The sequence below is a fragment of the Pseudochaenichthys georgianus genome, chromosome 11 (assembly GCF_902827115.2).
Source record: "Pseudochaenichthys georgianus chromosome 11, fPseGeo1.2, whole genome shotgun sequence".
Taxonomy (NCBI): Eukaryota; Metazoa; Chordata; class Actinopteri; order Perciformes; family Channichthyidae; genus Pseudochaenichthys; species Pseudochaenichthys georgianus.
Genome location: NC_047513.1, coordinates 17,932,410 through 17,955,746, shown reverse-complemented (window position 1 = coordinate 17,955,746; position 23,337 = coordinate 17,932,410). Strand labels below are relative to the sequence as shown.

At 42.5% G+C, this 23,337-nt stretch overlaps 1 protein-coding gene across 3 annotated transcripts in view; it reads right to left on the bottom strand.

Annotated features, from left to right (window-relative positions):
• Positions 1–23,337, bottom strand: part of tshz1 (teashirt zinc finger homeobox 1) — a 118,849-nt gene that overhangs the window by 5,115 nt on the left and 90,397 nt on the right. The window lies entirely within an intron of this gene.

Sequence of the window (23,337 nt, the reverse complement as noted above, 5' to 3'; positions counted from 1 at the left end):
TGTAACAATACATTAATAAGATGAATGTACTGCATTTGGGCCAAGATTTCAGAATACTCATCAATTCCAAGAAATGTTTCCTCATCAACAAATTAAAATGCAAGAGCAGCCTACAGCCACTAGTCGATGCAGAGTATTTCAATGTCTGTTTTTGCTGCTGTAAAGCTTCCACAGATCTGTTTCCGACTTTGATTTGCTCTGTTCTTCCAACATGCCACACATGCTATGGATTCACAAGTAAGAGATAGTGGAGGAAAATGCCAGCTGCATCAGCCCTGCCAAGCCATGGTTGGCTGGAGTCAACTTGGCATCAACTGTGGAAGTCCTCACAGCGTGGTGCTCGGAAACGGCCAGTGGACATGACAAGCCGTGTTGTTACTGCCTGTGCTCCCCGAGTCCTCACAGCTTCAAGTGTGCCATTTTAAAACAAGAGAGAGATTTATTGTATCAGTGGAAAATGGCTGCCCACTCTCTGTAACTGTCAACAATTTTTACAAATCATTTGTTCAAAAAAGAATCAAATCTGCATTATAATTCCTTCAGATGAGCGAGATAAAAACAATTAAAAAAGGAATAATTCTCCTCAATACTAGGAGGATAAAAGATTTAAATATGATAATGGAACCAGATTAGGAGAGACATAAGAGAGAAGAAGTGAGAGGGAAATGTTGAGGGTTAAATATGCTAAGGCAGCTCCCCCAATCCATTCCTCGTAAGATGCTTGTCTGAGGTGCCAGAATCAGTCTCCAGTGAGGAGGCAGATGTGCTGTCAGCTTCAAACAGCATGTAGCACTCTATCCCATAATCGGAATGGACATAATACCTGATGTTTGTGAGGTGCCAGTTACTGCTGCCTGGGAAAAGCTGGAGGTCCAACAGCTGCAACTCTCAGCCTCGCGTGTGTAAAAGCGTGTGTGTGAGAAAGAACGTACATGCTCAAATGTACAACGTTCCTGTTCTTAATTAAACTATTCTATTGGTAGTCTTTCTCTTCACTGTAAGCTTTAATTACACTCAGGCCACTCGGAAATAATTCAATTGAGTTAGTCACTAAATTAGAACAGGTTAACCTTTTGGCAATGCAGCTGCACAGCGTTCTTTAAACCTGTCTCGTCCTTCCTGTCAAGATTCAGCCCACTGTATTGAAATAAATGCAAAACTAAACCGATTCAAAGTCAATGTGGGGAGAGTAGTTAAAGACAAAGCCGCTTAGCTGACAAAGTGAGAGAAACCTGACATCAGTACAAACACACACACACACACATTCAGACACAGAAAACACACTGACATTACATTCTAGTCTTTCCCTGCCATCCTCCGTATGTTGCCTTGACAGGCCTCAGTGTCAGGAGTGTGTCAGTGTCAGCCCGAGGTGTCAGTGTCCACGCAAACAAGCCAGAGAGGAGGTGGGATGGGAAAGTAACAACAACAAACACAAGTCAGCCATTTTTTTTCAACCCCCCTGCTCGAGCCTCCTCCTTCACCATCTGTGTCAGAAAAGCTGCGGGTGCCACCGCCGGCTAATAAGGCAATCAGAGATGGAAAAGATGCTGACACGGCGGCTTTCGAGCGTCACTCAGAACAAAAGAGGAAGGGGAGAGGGAGGGAGAGAGGGATAGGGAGGGGATTAAAACGGGGGTGGAGGGGGAAGGTGTCTGTTGTGGTTGTCAGTCAAAAACGTAAGCCCACTTTGTGCTGTCAAGGAGGATAGGGAAAAGAGGGGAAGTTTTTGAAAAGAGAGGAGAAAAGATGTGTATAGGCCAGCGAACAAGAGGTGTGTGTATTGTTGTGCGCTAATGTGTGTGTTTGTGCGCATATCTCCCCAAAAAAAAACGTGGCAGGGAAACAAGTTCAACAGCATCCAACAAACTAAGTGTTATATTTCAGGAGAGATAAAGTAGTGAAATTACTGCCATGTGCACAAGTTTTTAGGTGTGGCTTATCACTTGTGTGTTTTTCAAGTGTCACAGTGTGTCAGGTGCATGCAGGGATGCAATGTGGCTGGTGGGGGGGAAAGCGAAGCCATCTGCGTCTGGAGAGGAGCCTGTCACTATTGTTGTGCCCAGAGTCCAGGATTTCCTGCTGCAGACAGGTGGCAACACACACACACACACACACACACACACACACACACACACACACACACACACACACACACACACACACACACACACACACACACACACACACACACACACACACACACACACACACACACACACACACACACACACACACACACACACACACACACACACACACACACACACACACACACACACACACACACACACACACACACACACACACACACACACACACACACACACACACACACACACACACACACACACACACACACACACACACACACACACACACACACACACACACACACACACACACACACACACACACACACACACACACACACACACACACACACACACACACACGGAAAAATGTGTCCTCGCTAGGGATGTTAAGATTCACTGATTCGCATCGGTGCACCGGCATAAACGTTCAAGATGCGAGTGCACCGGTTGAAAGAGTGCACATCGGCTACAGTTTGGGTTGAACTCGCGATGCATCGATTGTAGCGTCTTTGCATCGGTAATGAAAATGATTCATTCATATAATATCCCCTCATCCTGTCAGCAGAGACGATCTCTGATCTTGGCTTCGCCACTACGGAGGCCGAGAGTCTCAGTTATCGACACACATGGAAGTCGAGGAGAAAGAGAAACACAGCGCACCGAAAATTACCTACAAATCAAACGTTTGGCAACACTTCGGATTTTTCAAGAAAGACGGTCAGCTTGAAAAATCGCTCGCAAATTGTAAACGATGCCGAGCTGCTTTAAAGTACACAAGTAGTACGAGGAACTTAGCGACGCACATAAAGAGGCGACATGGGGTCTGCGGCTGAAAAGAGAAACCTGAAGGTTAGACTATGAGTTAAATCACTCAGTGAGGTGTTCTGTCAGAGAGAGTGGTGTTTAGTTTACAGCAGCCTGTGACGGCCAATAATAGTTTAAATGTCTTCCTTACTGTAAGCAGTTATGAAATACCTGTTTGTGAAGGTTATTTGTATTCTTTATTGTTCATATAGAACCCACTGCTTTCTGCTCACGGGTGAGTTAGCCTATGAATGAGTGTTAAGCACATCAGGCTGGCAGCTGTATGGCATTGCACTGTGGTAGCTGTTATTTGCACATTGTTAATCATGAGCAATGCATCCTTACATTGTTTAACTGTGAGGTGTTATACAATTGTACTGTACTCTGGAGACAGAGAACACTACTACACTTGTGAAAAGGCCAGTTTGTGAAAGGTCCAAGTGTTTGTTTTTTTAAGGTAAAAAAGAAACCGCATGATGCGCAGCAGCCTACTAGTAGAGAGAACCAAATATGTAAATCACTTTTTTGTTAATTTATGATATGCTGCATATGAGGAATAAAACAGAAATCCTCTGTCGTACCATATTGAATTGTATCATTATTTTGCATCGTGTTGAATCGCATCGCCCCGAATCGCATAATGTTCAATCAAATCGTATTGAACTGTATCGCAACAGGGGTGTATCGTATCGCCTGGTGTTTCAAAGGTATCGTTAATGTATCGTATCGTTGGCAGCGTGTGCGTCAGTGATGGACATCCCTAGTCCTCGCTGATTTCTATGCAACTGAACTGCATGTAACACACATGCATTGTTCATGCAAACATGAACACATGCGTGGACTGGGACTTGATAATGAACCTTAATACTTCTAACCAACTGTAATGTGTCAATAGCAATTAGTACCAAAGTTGGGATTGAATGTCTGGTCAGATTTATAATTTTGTGTTTATTTACACTTGAATTGCATACTCACAATCACTGATCTAAAGCATAATTTGGCCAATTTAAACTTACACATATTAAAGTTAAGTTATTTTAATAATAAATTGGATTTTTGTCGGAAGAAATATGTATATTTTAAAGCAAGGTATAGAATAGAAAAATAAAGAGAAAAAAGGTACTCCATCACCAGTCGTATCTAAAACAACACCTGGACCAGGGTGCGAACTGGAGGGGAGCAGGGGGAGCTATAGCTCCCCTAGTGGTGACATGAGCTCCCCTGGGAACATGGTTTGTGACATTTGGGGGGAGCTCTCTAAAATACTGATATGATGACCAAATAAATTCCATTTTTGGCATGTTTTTTTTTCTTCAAAGGTGTAAAATAAGTGAAATAAAATTATATTTAGAGTTTATGATTCATGAAAAAAGTGTCGCCTGCTTGCACGCTGCCCGCAGCTCCACCCACTACCCACTCATTCACAAGCTCGTTTAGTTTGCTGTGTTGTAGGCCTATGGATTGCTGTGATAGCCCTTCTCTCATAAGTAGGCCTATGTGCATCGTTGTGTTGTGTGTGGCGTCGCGTCTCTCCAGGCAGTGAGAGGGTTGTGTGGTGCTATAGCTGTATTATTAATATTGTTCATGGTTGGTGCCGCTGGCTGCTCTTATCGCGTGTGTTCGGCTCTGTGTAGGCTACAGCCATAATAGGCTATAGCCCATGTGAAACAATGTAGCTTGTTTTATGTTCATTTTATGTTGATTTAATTAAACAGTAAAACTTTACATTGGTGGTCCGTGGATTATTTATTATCAAGTTGATTGAAGTTTGCGTAGCCCATACATGCTCGGGAAATCTGTTGACATGAACATGATCCATCGGGACGTTTCATGTAAATGTAGACCTGTGGCACCGCCCCGTGTGCAACAGGTCTTCTCTTTATAATAGGCCTGTGTCTGTGCTGTTGCTATTAATGCACGGATCAGCATTTACCCCACCCGGCAACAAAATAAAATAAATCCCGGCTCCCCCGGAGACCGTGGTATAGTTCGCACACTGACCTGGACACACACATAATAATTAAAACTGTGCCAAACACTCGGCTGGTGTCAGACACACTGACCAGTTCTAAGTGATAACATGAGGCCAGGTGAGACAACTAGAGTGTGACATCGCACTGGAACACACACCCTTTTTTATCTTCTTTGCTTTTACACACACACACACAAAACAACAAGCACCCACACAACAACACACACTTTCCCTTCATTTATTCATGTTGTCTCGGAGAAGAGGGCAATCCTGGCTCTCATTTGCAGTGCTAATGTCCAATTCCGCCAGCCCTCACCCGGCTGATTTACCCTGCGCTGCATCTGGAGCGGGGCGGCCGGCGAGGCCCCCTCACACCGTTTAGTGGCCCTTCAAAATGGGAGCTCTGCCGTGGCAGTCTTATTTCTCTCTCCCGTTTCGCTTTGTCACCGGCCCCTCCATTCCCTGCCACTCACCTCTGATGGCTTTGGACAAGCCTGATCAGTGTGTGTCATTGACCTGTATGGCGTGCATGAGTGTGTGTGTGTTTCAGCAGAGAGAAGGCTGTAAATAAAATGACATTATTATTTCCTCTGTCCTATCATGTAGAAAAGCCAATTATGGTAATGCTTAGTATGTCAGGCAATCTCTGTCTCTCCCTGCTCTCCCCTAGCCTCCTCATTCTTGCCTTTTTTTTCTATCTCGTGGATAGCAGTGGCTGTGGTTTCATAGGACCTGACACTCTCTTTGGACTACTCCATGGACGACAACTACCAAACAATATGGCGTTTCATACAATTCTGCATCAGATATAATCTGATCAACATCATCAACGATCTTTAGTTCAAATATAAACTCTAGATCAATCAAGTTTACTTTCTGTTTTCCTACTATGAAAATGAAAACCCATCTTGTTGTTCATTTGGAGTAGAGCACCTTGAAGGGTTAGATTCAAATGCATGTTTAATAACGCCACTGCCTCGCAACACAGAACAAAGCTCCATAAATAGACACACATCAGATGTATTGCCAAAATGTAACTCACAGCTTGCTTGACCAGACATGTAAAAGCCTACCTAACAGAGCCCCCCCCATCCCGCGGCCCCACCCTCTCCTTACCCACATGGAATAGTCCACCATATGGCACAATAGCTCCGGGGCCTGTAATAGCTTGTGTGTTGTACAAATCATCCTTCTTCGCTTCCACGACTCTTCCGGTTTGGGAAAACAAAACAGCCAGCACAGTCTGGACATTGGGAGCAGCTACATGTGCAGACAAGATTTGATATTTTACTCTTGTTACTGCACACTAGGTAGAACTGCTTTGGACTCTTTATAAAAAAGATAAAGAAAAATGACCTTCTCCTAAACTTTTGACTGTCCTGAGGGCTTCCACATATGTTCCCAAGTCATTTGCAATTACTTGAACTCATATTATGCTAATAGCCTTTTTAAATGGGTCACATAGACAGTGCATTTTACCTCTGGCTGAGCTTCATCAGGCCACTACGAGTACAAAATGCGTAAGAGAGACTAAATTATAGCTTCTGACAGAATATATCAGTGAAAAAGCAACACATCTAGGGAAAGCTGTAGCCGTTTTGTTTTAAAGGAAAGGATTTTTCCAATTCTTTCTTGAATTGCTTTGCAAGTGTTTCTTCTCCTCTGTTTTTCTCTTCCTTCCTTGCTGCCCCTGTTTGTTCAGATCTCCCGTGAGCCAGTTTCGACACGCCGTGACAGTGACTGTGGTCTATAAATCACCTTTTCCCTGAACTGTCAGTGCCTGCTTGCTCCGAGATGAAACAACAGCCATTAGATCATCGGCACGGCAGATTCCAGCCCTTTCTGCTCGGCTTTTCTGCCAAAACCCCCCACGCCCAACAATCGAACATTGCACTGGTGCTGCACAACACATTTCAAACCATCTGGTTTGTCTTCAGGCGAAGTACAGATACAGCATTACTAATGCTAATTAAAGATGACGTGAGTGAGATTTACGCAACCAATGCCAAGCACTGATTCAATGTGGGCTGCACCAGACAGATGTCATTTGTTAAACAAATTCTTCTAGAGCAAATATTGACACTTTCATTACCGTCCATAAGAAGTACAACTCGTTTAGTTAGCATATTTTTTGTAACCATTTTTCACTTTGTGCTACACACCTCTTTGATTATTGAAGTCGTTCTATTTTGGTGCATTAATGGTGGCCATGACAGAAGGCTGTTTAAAACCGAAGCTAAGAAAATAACATGTTTTTTCCTTTCTTCATCGATGGCGTCTTTTAAATTCACCTGCATTGCCCCTGACAGTGGAGCTTCCCCCGACTAAACAACAGCTGCTCCCATCGCCTAGCAACAACCAGTTGATGGATGACCCCAAAGATGGATAATTACCATAAATCACTATGGTTGTGTGGAGAACAGAAGCAGAAAATAATCGTACGAAACAAAAAACAGGCTGAACCAGTTTTAACTAGTGTGTCTGGTGCTAACCTTGTTTCTCACGAATGTGTTGAATTGCAGTCGTAGTTACTTTCTCCTGCTGGCAAGAACTGGCTGGTGAACCAAACAAAAAGTGGCAATGCATTTGTCTATAAGTGTAGTTGTTTGGAGCGTTTCTTGAGAGTGGTCAGTGGTTTCAGTCTGAATGAATAGGGGCTGTAAAATGAAACCTGATGAAATGACTCATTACACAAAACCTGTCCTGAAGGAACAGGGACAAAGAAAACAAAGTAGGCAGAGGAAGGAAGAAAGGAAACAGCAGAGAATGAATGATGGCAACAATGATGAGTTTAGTGTAGCAAAGGAGAAGAGGGGGTCGGAGGAGTAAAAGCACAAAGAGGAAATGTGTTTACCGTCTGAACAAACCTGTATATGAGAATATGAGAATATGTGGGAGAGTTACATGGCACGCTATATAGTGAGATACAGGAAAACAAGAGAATGAAAAATGGAGAAAATGGGAGGGCATGGGGCCAAAACAGGGTCACAACCTAACCAGTTCGGTCTAGCCGAGTCTGGTTGCACAATAAGCCATCAATCAAGCTTCTTCACGCTGTCAGACCTCCCCTCGATTCAGAGGCCATCCACTTTGTACACTGCTGAGAAACAAAACTCAGAGAAGGGAAAGAGACAGAGGGAGGAAAATAACCACGGTGGGAAAGATGCACCCTAAAGACCCGCTCACTCCAGTGGGGCTTGCAATGTGTCTTTGCAAAATATTCTCTATAAGGATAGGTGACTAGCTTAACACTTGCCGGGTTAGTGTGTGACTGCGGCTGGCAAGGTAATTGCATACAAGCTAGCTAGATGGGAACATGCTAATGCTAAAATGTTAAGTAGTTGCCAGGGCTTCTCTTCACTTCAGTGCACACAATACTTGACAAAATGCAACATAAAACCAAATCCGTTAACGTTAAACAGCATTCAGATATTAGTTAGCCACAACCTAGAAACAATACACAGTGGCTACTGCGATTGAAAAGTATTTGCAATATTGACTAATGTTTAAAAATCAACATGAAAACTATTTCTCTTTTGTGATGCAGTTTTTACCTTTCATCACCTCCTCTCTACGCGTATATACTTCTTGTTAAGACAATAACATCCCACACACCAGATATGCATCACAAGAATGCAGAGGACTGAGAGGATGACCTCAGAGACGCACAAAGAAATCATAACTTTAAAAACCAGAAAGTCACTTCTGGGAAATTAATTAGAACCGCAAACCCTCCGGGCAGGAGGCTGCTCAGGACAACCAAACGTCCCCTAACATTTTAGTGCTTTTACTGCATGTGTCACAAGGGAAATTCCACCAATTGTGCACAATCAAAACGGTTATCTATGCATCGCCACATTTTCTTTTTCATTCTGCCCGCTTAAGTGACGAGTTAGTGCTGAAGTCTGGCGCTCCATTAAACATTAAAAGTTCTACTGTTTCATTTCAACACTAGTTTAGGATTTAAAGCTTGATGAATAGCATGGGGGCGTAACAAAAAACATAACAAAAGCATACGCTGAACCTCACAGCAGTTAGGAGTGTGTATGTGTGGAGCTTTTTCTCCCTTTCCTGATGACCATGGCAATAAAGTGACAAAAGAAGAAATGATAGGAGGGAGGAGGGATTAGGGGCTGAAAAAGGGTCCCTGGAGAAAGTCAGTAAATTATGTACTGGGCTCTCAAAGTGGACTATATCAGGAGCCATCTCAGCCTGATTGCGTCTGTGTGGGACTATGCATGCCTGTGTGTGTTTGTGAGTGTGTGAGGGTACAATGGCTATGAACAGCTTCACAGTCAGGGAGAGAGGCAGGAAGAGAGGAAGCAATCCTTCAACAGAGCACAATATCAGACTGCGGACAGACAACGAACGGCTGGAAGGTTCTGGAAACGAGAGAAAAGCCTGCCTCCCTCACATTTCAGCTCCAAACGCCGCCTCTCAAAGTGCCCTCCATCTAACACTAACACGCACACACTCACACACACACATAAATGGCACCATAACTCTATATCCGCAATCAATCTCAGCTATGAAGACACATCCATCTTCAGTAATGTTAATGGGAGGGTTTTGGGGGTTGGAGGGGGTGGAGGACAGAGGTAAAACAGAGGGTACGCGACTGCAGAGCTGACCTCAAAGCAGTGTGAGGTAATACGGGCTGTGTGTGCGTAATAGAGAGAGAGAAAATGAATAAAAAGTGAGAAAAGAGATATGTGCATTTGTGCGTACACGGTAGTGTATTTGTCTGCATGTCAGGAGGTCAGGTGTGTGTGTGTGTGCGTCAGTGTGTGTGGGAGAGAGACTGATGGCTGTCAGCTTGCATCTGGCAGAGAAAATAAATTAGGCTTATGAAGACAAATGAACAGGCTATGGAAAGAGTAAACGGGGGTGGAGGGGGATCACGGCAGAGAGAGGGTAGAGGGAAGGGAAGGAATGAAGGGGAGGAGATATAATACAGGAGAAAAAAGAGGGATATTGTGAGTATGAAGTGGTACGGATATGAAAGGGAAGAGATGGAGCGGCACTGGCAACTAAGAGAGTTCCTTTCGGTAGCCAGTGGCCGTTCATTAAGAAGGACGGGCACACAGACAGGCCTGCTGCTGGCACCAGGAGGAGCTTTGGCATGCCGCTCCTCTGCTTGCAAAGGAAACATATATGTGGGTGTATGTGTGGGTATGTGTGTTTGTAGGTCCAGTGCCAGCACAATAAAAGCCAGAAAATATACTCTTTTGCTTTAGTTAAGTGTTGTACAAGAGTTTTCTTTCTTCAAACAAGCTAACAAAAGCCACAATGGACATAATGTGATCCCTGGGTTTGTGTCCGTGCTGGAAGTGCCTCTCAGTGTGTGTTTCCTCTGCTTGTGTGTTGGTGTCAGCGTGTATCCATGTGTGTTCTATCTCCGCAGATTTGTCAGTGTCTATCTCATGACACACTCCCCTCGTTGCGAGTGGAGGAGAGCTCTCGGGGGGCTTTGTCACGCGGCGGTCTGTTCTTTTCCTGAGGCCTGGCGCCCCTCGTTTGATAAATGACACATGTCATTCTGTCAGCCCCTGCCATCCGGGCTGGGAGGCCCCGAGCTGATGTATGGCCGCCCAGGCTAAAGGAAATCAGAGTGTTTTGGCAGCGCTCGAAGAACATGGCCTCTTATAAGGGGTATGTGTCTGTGATACTGAGTGCATGTTTAATTGTGTGTGTATGTGCCTGTTAGTGAGTGAGTGTGTGTACTTGTGCATGTGTGTGTGTGTGTGTGTGCGTGCTCTCAACCTGTCAGGCGGACGGGCAGAGGGAGACAAATCATCGTCGTGGCCGCCCCAGCTGTTCCCCAAATTTGGTGCGAGGAGGAGAGCGAGGGATAAAATCCTGTCGTTTGAGTTTTAAACGGCTGATGCTTCCCAGAAACGGGACTGAGTGAGAGCACACACACACACACACACACACACACACACACACACACACACACACACACACACACACACACACACACACACACACACACACACACACACACACACACACACACACACACACACACACACACACACACACACACACACACACACACACACACACACACACACACACACACACACACACACACACACACACACACACACACACACACACCACACACCACACACACACACACACACACACACACACACACACACACACACACACACACACACACACACACACACACACACACACACACACACACACACACACACACACACACACACACACACACACACACACACACACACACACACACACACACACACACACACACACACACACACACACACACACACACACACACACACACACACACACACACACACACACACACACACAGGAAACAAGCCAATCCCAGAAAGGAGCAACAGACAGCCGGAGCGGATTTCTTGAAAACAAACATGTGCGTACACACACATAAACACACATGCTTCAAACACACACATAAGTAAACATGTTAACACAAACACAAACTTTGGACGGGGCGTTTGCACCTTCACCAACATATACAAAGGGTTGAAAGGCAGATTAAAAGTGTCAGACATAAAATACTGCATCCTGTAGTCTGCTTTTGTTTTCCAACACAACCTTGATTAAACTAAAACTCCCCGATTTGTTGATAAGAATTTCTCAAAACAACTAAAGTATGTCCAGGTCCAGACGGTCCTATAAGCCTCACATGCACAAACATTTCCCTGGAGGAGGACGGTCCCACCTGGAGGTTGTGAACTCTGTATGACCCTGTTTGATTGGGCCTAACTGCCTCCCCCCTTCTCTCCCACGGAAAAGAAGCAGGAGAAGGAGAAAAAACAGCGTCATTAAGCTGTGAGTGATGAGTGGCAGCCATGGGTGACATCCTCCCCTCTCTCTTTCTCTCCCCTCCACTATCCAACTGCTTTCACTGTCTCCCTCTCTTTTTTTCTTCTCCATTGCCTTGATACTTTTCTCTCTCTCGCTTTATTCACCTCTCTCTCCATCCCTCAACCCCTCAAGTCATTTCTCTTTCACTCCTCTGTTGCTTCGCCTCCTCTTTTTCCACTCCCTCCCTGGACCCCCTCTCTTTCCTCCCCTGGTTCTTTTTTGTCTGCTGTCACTCTCTTTTTCTCTTCTTTTTTATCCCTTTATGCCTCCCCCCCACACACACACAATAGTGCCTCACTCAGTCCTGTCTAGTCCTCTGGCCCCGGTCATGTAGACACTCAGCTCCTCCATACATAATAGATCCCAAATATCAAGAGGGGGGGTGCACATTCACACCCGCTCAGGATTGTGCCATACTGCTTCCACAGTAGCTCCACTGTCTGGCACGGCGAGGCTAAAAATGTCTGAATGTAGATCTAAAATAGTTTAAAGGCTTCCTATGAATATGTGAAAACATTTTTTTTTTTAACCAAATCATCTGTGGTAATTTCCTGTACCAAGGAGGGCCCTTTTAACAGCTTCGCAGCCACTTTGCAAGCTTCTAGTGTTTCAGAATGTTATAATTAAACCTCACAAAGTCTGTAAATTCATAAAGAAATATGACGTGAGTGTCCTGGATTAACAATAGTGCAGCTTTGTTTTAGCTTAGATTAGCCAAAACTGTCCCCTAGAAGAAACGGTTCCTCTGTATTTAATGCCGATTGCTGGGAAATGACAATTTCAGCCTCAAAGTCCTTTTGTTAAGTGGAAATTAGATCATCTTCTCGACTCTTTGGCTGTTATATAGCGTGGTGAAGTTCCTGGAGGACAGAGTTTAACGAGATAATTGAGTGAACTCGATGGTAATCAGCGCGAGGCCATTCTGCCCTTTGATCTTGTGTAGTTTGTTTGACCAAGTTTAATTACCAAATCCTGACACACATTCTCCCCAATGAATAACGCTCTGCCCTGTGCACACACATAACTTAACAGTATGGTTGGTCTGGTTCTTCTTATGAGACTACATCACCAGATACATTGTTTAATATATTTTACTGTAAATCCACATCTCTGCTATGCATTTTCTTTTTCAAGGTTTCACAGTAAACTGTAATCACACTGAAGCTCCTGTTCTCACACTGTAAAGTATTTTTCAAAACAAAAAGTCACAAAGCCTTTTATTCTTACTGAACCATCAGAAACAACCTGCAGTGTCAGAGGATTTAAAAAACCTTTGTATCTCTTTAAATGTTACTCAGATTATTGACAGTCCTACTCGCCCTAATATTAAGTCCCCAAATACATCCTCCCTAATTGATCTCATTCCAACTAATATTTCCTATAAATACTCAGCTGTGGGAGTATTTGCGAATGATCTGAGTGACCACTGTGATGTAGCCACAATTAGGGACACAAAAGTCCAAAAGGTTAAACCTCGTATTATCATTAAGAGAGACATAAAACATTTTGTGGAGCAGGGTTTTGTGCATGATCTGTTTGGGTTTGATTGGGGAAACATCGATTTGTGTGCTGATGTAGAAACCGCATGGTCTTATTTTTATCTTGGTTTTATGGAAATTATAGATAGACATGCACCCCTGCGTACATTTAGAGTGAAGGGACGAAACAATCCTTGGTTTTCTGCTGAACTGTCTAGTCTCCTACATGAGAGAAACAAGGCCTGGGCAAAGGCTAGGAAATCAGGCTCAGAGGTAGAATGGCTGCGTTTTAGGCAGCTAAGAAATAGCTTCACTTCACATGTCAAAAGTGCTAAATCTAAGTATTATCTGTCAGTTACCACAAAGAACCTGAACAACCCTAGACAATTCTGGAAAGCCATAAAATCGATATCCACCGGTGATATCCGTAATGAGCTACCTCCGTGCCTTACCACAGCATCTGGCACTATATCGGACAGGGCTTCTATGTTAAATTGTTTTAATGAGCATTTTGTCCTGTGGCTCTCCGTTTCTAATTCTGCTTCTGTGAACACCACAGTCGGTGACTCAGAACAATGTGGTCTGGAAAACCCTTTCAGTTTTACTCCCTTTACTGTTGATGTTGTTCGTGAAGTCTTAACCAAGCTAGATCCTAAAAAGCCGGCAGGTCCGGACAACGTAGAACCTTTCTTTTTAAAGATAGCTGCAGATTTTATTGCTCCACCTCTTACTACTCTTTTTAACCTCTCTCTCAGCACGGACAAAATCCCAAAAGTATGGAAGTCAGCGTATGTCCTGCCACTACTAAAAGGAGGGGAGGCCACCTTATTAAACAATTATAGACCCATCTCTAAATTGTCAGTTATGGCTAAGGTTCTTGAACGCCTAGTGAGTGAACAAGTAAAGGAGTTTTTATGTACAAATGACATCCTGTCTAAACATCAGTCAGGCTTCAGAAAGCAACATAGCACCATCACTGCCACAATGAAAGTGGTGAATGATATTACGAGTATTTTAGATAATAAGCAGAGTTGTGCAACTCTATTTGTTGACTGGTCAGTATTGGCATATCCAGCCATGCAGTGGGGTAGTTTGTGAACTACCTCTCTGAAAGTTCCCAATGTGTTCAGTTTGATGGGCTGTCTTCTGAGTGGTTAAATATCACTAATGGTGTTCCTCAAGGTTCTGTTTTAGGTCCGCTATTATTCTCTATCTATATTAATAGTTTAGGTGAAAATGTCGAAGGAGCAACCTTACATTTTTATGCTAACGATACCGTTATGTACTGTGCAGGTCCCTCGATTAACGAGGCTGTTGTTAAATTACAGGCTGTTTTTAACATTATTCAGACTCAGCTCTCTGAGCTTAAGCTTCTTTTAAATGTTGAGAAAACCAAGGTAATGCTCTTTTCTAAAGCTAAAGCTAAAAATACACCGGAGACTGCTTTGGATATTGTAACTACGCAAGGAATACAACTTGAAGTGGTTACCTGTTACAAATACTTGGGTATCTGGCTTGATGATTGTCTCACTTTTAAATTTCATGTAAATAACCTGCTTAAAAAGCTGAGGGTTAGGCTAGGTTTCTTTTACAGAAATAAGTCCTGTTTCTCGCTTGAGGCCAGGAAAAGGCTAGTCACTGTGACCTTTTTACCTGTGCTGGACTATGGTGATTTGTTATATATGAATGCACCTGCCAATTACCTGAGCAAGTTAGATGCTGCGTATCACAGTGCACTGAGACTTTTGACAAGTTGTAAAGCACTTACACATCACTGTAACCTGTATACCAAGGCGGTTATGCCATCACTTACTGTATGGAGGCTCAGTCACTGGTACTTTTTTATTTACAAAGCCATGTTGGATAAACTACCATCTTATAGATCTCTCCATGATCTCTCCATGTAACTGATCTCTCTGCGAATTGAAAGTACTTATTGCCTGAGATTGCATGCTGTGGTTTTATTAAATGTGCCAAGTGCTAGGACTGTCTTAGGGAAGAAAGCTTTTAGATGTGCAGCTCCACTAACATGGAACAGTCTGCAAAAAGAATGGAAAATTACCAAGCTAGTACCACTACATGTTTTTAAAGCTCGGTTGGATGCTACAAAATCAGATGCTGTTGGTACCTGTACATGTGGTTAAATATGTAAATTGTAATCCCTGTACATTTTGCTGTATGATGTCCTTTTGTTGTTCTGTTGTTTATGTTTTTATGTCTTCTTGTGGAACCTACTGCTGCAGGTCTCCCTTGAAAAAGAGATCATTGATCTCAATGGGATTTTACCTGGATAAATAAAGGTTTTGAATTGAATTTGAACCTAGTGTTGGGTATGCCAGAGAACCCTCGAGCAAGTAAAACGCTGCACACATTTCTTTCTGTTGTTTGTTAAAGGAATTATTTAAACCATGTAAATCATGGTGACAGGTAACTTTAACCTATCAGTTTGTACACTTCTGTGGTCTTAATTAATACATGTATAGTTTATAATTCATATGCCTTTTTTCATGATGGATATGAATGTTTATGCTATTAATACTATCTTCCAAGTTTTAAAAAGAAAATGCATTATGATGCATGAAGTACCTGCTTCTCAATATTGAGGATTTGCAACTTAAGCTTAGTCTTTTGTGAGTGCAAACTGAACAGATTTTGGGCAGTTGGTCTGATGGAAAAGTAATCTTAATGCTTTAATAAGTTAAATTCATTGATAGTTTAACTCGAATAGAAGCATACTGAATCAGAAAAAAAACAAATAAACTGTGATGGGCAAATATATTTGGAGACCTTCTGTATATCAGAATATTTTGGAAAACGTATATCTCTATGTAAATATTGTTATCATCACTTTGGAATGACAGTTTCTGGCATATTCTTAACTAGACTAATGTTGTTCCCTTATATCTGACAGCAGTGATTGTTAAACCAGAAAGGTTTGAGTACAAGGCTCCAACTATGAGGCAAGGCAGGAAATGAATGAAGTGACAGACTTAGATGATTGAGTAAAAACAGATTAGTTAAGTAAAAAATAAGAACGTCACACTCACACCTAGAAATGACTCACTCACACTGGGAATGTGCCCATTCTTGGACTTTGAATGTAATGCCAGACATATTCCAAATATACTGTAAGTAGTCGGCAAGATGACAGATATATTACACAGACCTTCACAACGTTAGAAGAGCAAGCGGTACCCGAAGTATAAAAAAAGTTGAAGGTAGGAGCAAATACTTAATAGACATACATGGACCAGTTTGACAGGAAACAGAAGCCATGGACCATATTTTGCAGGACAGACCAGCAAAAATGTTCAAGGCTTTAAATGGAGAGACATTATTTTAGGACCACAATATATGTAACTTTTATCTATGGAATAGAACCAGTGGCAAAAGAAGTTTAACAATTTCAATTCTTTGCTTGTGAAGCTAGAGTTTTTCCAAGAGGATACACTGGAGATTCTTAGGGTGGCACACTGGGAGAAATGGCGCGGCATGGATGGAACGAAAAAGGAAACTATAAACAATTCAATTCCAGGTGGTTCCTTGACAAAACTAAATAATCATAATTACCAAAATCCGTAATATTACTTTGTTTCTGCTAAAATGTATTAATAATTTACACCCAACACTGACGTTGATGCGAATTACCCTACGAAACATTATTCAATGTCAACATGTTTCAAGGTGGTTGGTTTTGATGCAGCGGCAGTCCTGTCATGGTGTAGCTTGGGTGAGGCAGATGGACCAGAGAGAGACACGTAAACAGGACACTAGTTGGGTCAGCAGACAGCCAGAGACAGGTGATCAGAAACAGATGCTCAGGTGGACAGCCAGTTAGAGGGACAGACAGACGGAGGGACTGAGTGAGGAGAGAGACACGCTGACAGAGGAGACGTTTGGGTGCGAAGGAGGCATCCTGCTGTTCACGCTGAGACAGACGACTTAGAGGGACAGGGCTGAGCTTATACACCCCCTGTGATTGTCAAGTCTGAGACAACACGGCGGCTCAGGAGAGATTTGGGAGGAATTTTTTGGGGGGTAGCATGTGGTGCTGTTGAATGGGTTGGGATCCAGTGACATTATATCCCCTTTCAACTGCCCATCAAACCGAGGACCGTTGAGTGATTATTTTATGAAACCCTGAAAATAGCTAGCTCAATAATAATAATAATAATAATAATAATAAATCTGCCAAGGCAAATCCTGAAGCGCTTGGGTTTGAGTCAACGAAAACTGGAGGGCTACACTAAAACAAAATATGCTTTCATTCCTTTCCTGTGCAACAGAGCTTCATTGGAATGGAAATGTCTCCTCTAGGAAAATACGTGACAGTCATGTGTTTAAACTTCAGAGAAGATGACACATGACTTAACTGCCATGTGACCTTTCCGTTTTTTACAACGCAGAAGTGTGACTGCCGTGTGTTGTTGAAATCAGACTATTGCAGAAAGAGGTTTTTGAAATATGAGAACATGGCCAGTGGGCCTGAAAGGGTATATTACGCTCTCCTTTTCAGATGTCGAGTTCATGTTCTTGTAACCAGCTCACTGAATCTTGAGCATCCGGTAAGAGAGAGAGAGAGCGAGAGAGAGATGAGGGCAAGAGACAGGGAGGAAGATGAAAGAAAATATGAGCAGGGTAGAGGAGAATTGAGTCAGTAAGATAGAGATTGATGACAGATAGGAAGATGAGAAAAGGCTTACAGGCAGAGAGAGTAGGGCAGTAATCCCACACACAAAACAGGAGAAAAAGAGGGAGTAGGCTGAGATAAAGATGAAGAGGTGAGGGGAGGATGCAGCGTGACCTTCCCCAGCGTCCGCTTTCAAGGACAAAGTGTCATCTGTTAACTGTATCTATTCCCAGATGGCTTATCTGCAGTAAACTAGTGTCCAAAAAAAAATGATATTCATTGCTTCTCATCCCACCTTATCAGTTAAACAAACACTCCTTTGGGGATAGAAACGTCCACCCCGACTTTTGTCCACATTGTTTGGACTTGGTTACGCTAAGGCCAGCTTTTATCCATGTAATAAAAACAAGTACCTTTCTTCTCCTGATATAGTGTCCTGGTTCTTGCCAACATAATCTACATGCAGTAAAACCAAGGCTCTTTTTGGGAGCTATGAAGGGAAAAATAAACGTCACCACAAGCTGCTGCTTAGTTTGCATACATTTGATTAATGTTAATGTTCCGCTGATGTTTAAAGGGGGATTATATTCAAAACACCAAAAGTGTACAGCTATCATGGGCATAAATATTCCAGCTCATATCCAGCCCTTGCCTTGGCAACCACAACAAAATAAACAAAATACACTAATTCTATTTGTAAGCCTCAAGCATTTCTGGGGTTGCTTTATACTTTGCCGTGAAGAATGTACGTAACTCTCCATTACAACGTTTTCATTTTCCTGTTCTGAACTTTAATGGAATTTCTGCTGGGATAAAATATTCAGCCAAAGAGTACTGCAGTTGTTAGTGTCTTTAAATTACTCTTGTTTTTGTTACTAGACAGTTTCTACAAATGTTTCAAGCATCTGAGCCATTTTCTTGAAATATGTAAAACCTTCCAAAAATCATTGGCTTTAAGATAAAGAATGTATAAGTACATTTAAAGTTGTGGTAAAATAGTGACGCACTGATCGAACGTTTATTGTCCCGATATCATTGATGAGAAACTACTTAATGTGGATCAGGCTGGCCGACGATAACTGATGTGACTATTTAGGTCGGTAAGAGTCCAAAAGGATTTGGTTGGTGCATCTGTGAGTAAGAAATGGGTCTCTTTATTTAGGGTCTTATAAAGCCATCTTTAATCCACACAATTAGGTTTCTAAAATTCTAAATTTTTTAAAGGATTCCTTTTGTTGGAAATATGGGAAGCCAAAAGGGTGCGTACAAAGTGGTTCAAATGGTCATCCCAGAACACATCAATTACAGATTATTTCAGCCATAGAGCTCCACCTGAGTGATTGTTTCATTTTGAGATACGACTGAGAGCTAAATTGTGTTTTATTGCTGAAGTCACATGACAATTTAGTGGTGAAAGTGGTTTCTGTAACCAGACTTGGTTTAATCTAAAACACATAATTTAATTGTCCTATAAAAGGGTATTAAATTATGGTTGTATTAAATCTGGAGACAAGTTCAAGGACTAAACTTCAACACTCAAGAAGGAAATATGGGTTTTATTCACGTCTTTATATGTAAACCTAGCTCTAAGGATAAAATATGTCTACCTGGCAACAGCAGAGCAATAGTGGCGTTGGCGTGCTAGCCTGCAGTAAAGCACAGGCGCATGTAATCAGCGGCTAATAACACGGTGGGAGTCACTGCCCCACCGTAAATCAATGGGCAAAATAATTGCTAATACACTGGTTATCGATTAGCGTGTCCGCCATGCTCTCATTTTCTCGGGCGACCGCGGCTAAGCGCTAAAGCAGTGACAAGGGTAAAGTGTTATTTCTCAAAAAGGCACAGAGACAGACAGCTGGGCAGGAAAAAATGACTACAGGGCCTCGGCAGTAATTCTTAATTGACACCTGTCAGAGCAATGGCAGCAGTCACAGCTGCTGCAGGAGAACGTCTACCAGAGTCCTGTTCATCTGTCACTTTTAATACCTTTTCTTCACAGCCCATCTTTCTCTCCCTCCGTTGTCTTCTTCCCCCTCACCCACACCTTCTCTTACCCACCCAGATGTTCAAGGCTGGTTAACAGAAGCGGCTGGGTCGTACGGGGCCTCCGGTGCAACTCATTCACCTCAATGCTGTTTTCTAACGTTTAGCTGCTGAATCAAAGACAGTTTGTTCACTCTTAGCTTCATGGACTGAGCTCTGGAGCCTCATTTATAAAAGGGATATACGCTCAAAAGATGGCGTACGCCAGTTTCTACGCACTGTTTGCGATTTATAAAATACTAACTTGACGGGAAAATGTGCGGTCCTCCACGCAAACTCTAACCCATGCGTACGCACTAAGCACAAAAACGGGAGAGACGAGAAACTGCGACACCGTTGGCAGAAGGAAGAATGGAGATAAATATGTGGAAATAAAGTGAAACAAAATGTTACCTCTCATTTATCATATATGAAGAATTCATTTTCAAACATTGATTAAAGCCAATCTAAAAATGATTAAACAAATGCCTGTTTGCGACTCCTCAGTGCACACAAAAACATAACTTGGAGAAATAAATAAATACCGATATGTTATTGAAAACCACCTCGAATATGTTGTGTTAATGTTATGAAATGTTTTCTCATAAATGATGCGGTAAGCAGGAGGACAGAATTACGTCTAAACTGACGCCGTTTTGCATTTCTATAGGTTGTGATACGAGCATGGTTTTATATACCATCATGTTTAATCGTGTTTTATGCCGTTTGCCAAGACTTGATAAGTCGCTCGTAAAACACAGGAGGTATGGAAACTAAGAACACCATATGTGGTCAATTGTACAGCAGGGGGGGGGGTTGAGATGCACAGGCTGTAGTGGAGACGCTGCGCACAGCTGATCGACAGCTGGGACACAAACCACCAAATACAAAAACATAATTCAGATCCAGTCGTCATGACTCCACACCGGGGGGATTCCCCGTTCACTTCTTACAGTCTCTCATCAAGGGGGTGTCTCCTGTCCCCGGTACAAACACACTGCCTGAGGAAGGCTATGTGTATTGTTTTTGTCATTAAACTTTTTCGGGCCATTTATTTATTTATTTTGGTGACGATCCGACCTCCATGCTGCTACTCTGGTTCAAACGGCATCCACCAAACAATATGATTTATCTCGACCTCCCCAAAGGAACCAAAATCTGACGGTGTGAGATGTATTTTTTAGCTGTTCTGTCGTCATTTCCTGCGATCTTCTTCATAAAGTCAGTCAACATGAATGAATGAATGAATGGGCGTTTCTTTGACTATTTATAGGCAAATATGGGCGTTACGTGAAGCCCGCAAAAGCTGCACCGCATTTCCAGTTGATTGTGATTTATAAAGGGAAACCAGCGTAGGAAGTGCTGTACGCACTTTCCTCGCCGGCGCGCAATGTTTGGTGAATCGGAAAATGTCGGAAAATGTCTGTACCTATTTTTTGGATTTCTACTACGTAAGCAACCTTCCCACGTGAATCCTACGCACGGCGTTATAAATGAGGCCCCTGGACTTAAGTATAAGCAATAAAAGGGAACAAGAGATTCAATAAAAACGAGAAGCCTACTGAGAAGTAATCTAACCTCGCTGAGACTGTTATGGCGGCCATTTATCTCCAGCTTTATCTCTAGTATGTTCACCATGTTTACTCCAACAGGCGCCGCCTCAGTGGTCATTTCTAATAGATCAAGGGAAGCAAATATTATATATTATTATTAGGTATTTCTGAGATCACTCAAGCGAAATGCAGAAACAAATATCAAAATCTAAGCAGTCTTTTTTCCTAGTCTGGCTTTTGACAAATGAAATCACAGCAGCCAGCTCTGGTTAACTCTGTCTCTCCAATACTGGCGTCAGTCTGGCCTACAGAGCGTTAATCATGAAGGACGCACACAATACATACGGATACACCAATGTTTCATGGCACTGGAATGTAAAACTAAAAACTAAAAGTGCATTTATATTAAAGTACTTAGATGTCAGATATACAAGATTTCTGTATTGTAACAACAACACACACTCTAGACTGGAGGCTCCCCTGAGTACACACTGACCTCTGAGTGTACCCTGGACCTCCCGTCTTCTTGCCTTAAATCATCACTCCACATTTTTTTCTCTCTCTCTCTTCTGCACCTTTTTTTTTTAGCCTTATTCTCTTTGTCCTTTTCTAGGCTTCTACCCTTTCTTATCCTAAATACCTAAAACGAGCTGCAAAGACAAATAATTGTCAGCTTCTCAAATGTGAGGATCCGATGCCTTTCTTTTCTATACATGACGGTCCACGGCATATCTTTGGGTTTTAAAGCGTTTCTTGGACAAAAAAAACAAGACATTTAACCCCTAGCTGTTTGAAATATAAACATGTATTTATTATCTTATTTCTGATATGCTTTGGGTAACATGTTGATCTATTATTTAAGATTATAATTACGAAAATAATTATTAATTGCAGCCCTAACCAAACATCCTGATGGCCAGAATGAAGGCCCACAGTTACATTGGATTGGTGAAATCCATATGTTTGTGTTGGATACAAAGGGGAGTAATTTAGCTAGTGTAAATGTATGAAGCAATTCAAAGAATGAATCTTAAAAACCCCGTCTGTAATTTCAGCCTCTCCTCTGCTCACCCAACTGCCTCTTTCACTCAATCAGCACCAACACTTTGTTTTGCATCTAGAGCCCTTAACCCCTCAAGGATAAGTCATTCCACTATCGTTATTATTTTACATCCCCAATGTACATCATGGCTTTTTGTTGTGCAGCTGTTTTGAATCGAAGCCAAGATATCTTTGCGAATGGAAAACAGACACTGAAAACCAGAGACAATACACAAATGCAGGATGTGTTTAAGAGTGGGGACGCTAGTGAGTTGCATTACTGTAAAAATCACCTTGTTTTCTTCACTTCATTGTCAAGGCTCCTCGTGTCGTGCTTGAGTGAAAATCCAGGTTTTCCTGCTTCCTCTGAACCTCATCAAGCTCTGGGATAGTTTTACCTCGGGGCTGCAACGCTGAATGCCTTTACATCGTCACCCTGCTGGCAAGCCTAATTCCCACATATTTGCAATCCAACCCTCTCTTTTCCATAAGAGCAGTCATCGATCTTCATTTGTCACTTAACCTCCATGAAGATGAGGACAGAGAGTGTAGTTGTGCGAGTGTGCGCATTAGTGTGTGTCTTTGATTTCCTGAAGGCCTAGAGGCTCTAACACCACATGCAAATGAAACGTAGCGGAGTGTGGGATAGCAAATATATCCACTGACTCCTTCAGTCAATGTCACCTGTTAATGACACTTTACATACACTGCCTTATCAGAGGATCTGAATATTTCACACAAACTCATCTTGCTCAGTGACTCGTGCACACACACAAACACACCGGCATGCTCTGTTCTCATCTACAGACTTTTTCGCTTCACAAATAATATATATTTTTCTCACAGCACTCCTGACAAATGC